This window comes from Eurytemora carolleeae, unplaced genomic scaffold, assembly GCF_000591075.1.
Source record: "Eurytemora carolleeae unplaced genomic scaffold, Eaff_2.0 scaffold1731, whole genome shotgun sequence".
NCBI classification, from domain to species: Eukaryota; Metazoa; Arthropoda; class Copepoda; order Calanoida; family Temoridae; genus Eurytemora; species Eurytemora carolleeae.
The window spans coordinates 52,175-53,018 of record NW_019397679.1 but is presented as its reverse complement, the minus strand read 5'-3'; positions in this window follow the sequence as shown (position 1 = coordinate 53,018).

Genomic DNA, 844 nt, shown 5'->3' with positions numbered 1-844 from the left:
CAGATAAACAATCAAACCCAACTTATATCAAATTAATAACATTCGTATCCATCCTTTTCAACATCCATCCTTAACCCGTACTATCTATAGAAACAAGCTGTCATGGCAAGCTGTCATAGAGAGAGAGAATTAAAGAAATATTATCCGGTATTCGCGCATTCTTAGGAGTTTTATCTATCCCCCCCTCCGCCAAGGTAAACACCATGCCATAATGTTGGTGTTTCTTTGTCACATTTCTTTCATTCACAAGTCAAAATGTCGTCTTTTAGTCTACACATTTAATAATATTGGGGTGAGGCATTTTTGGTCAATATTTTTAAATTAAAAATTGCTAAAAATATATTAATATTTGTCATTAAAAAAAATTTTATTTTTAATTTTCTTCATAAAACTTCCCCCCCTCCCCCACACCAAAGTTCAGGCTCAGTTTACCGGTGTAGGGACGCCATTATTAATTGTGTGTACTGTGCTCCGAAATACCTTAAACTTGAAAACCTACGGATTTTAAGTGAAATTAGAATTTGTCCTGAAAGGAAATAAAAATCTTCATTAATTTTAACATTTAGTACTGAACAGCAAGATCTGTGAATTGGTCTGCCTTGTTTTTACTGGATTTTTTTGACAACTTATAGAATTATACTTATAATTTATGTAACACGTTTTCTGCAGCAATGGTAATTTCCAAGTATACGATTTTTGGACCTCCCCCCCGGGCCCCCCCCCTCCTATCAATTTTGTACATGGGTCTGACAAGAAGTTTCTTAACTTAACCTAACCCGTGGCCGCAGCGCTCGGCCCCCTAGCCCATCCTAGCCGCAGCGCTCGGCCCAGAAAGTGTCTTAAC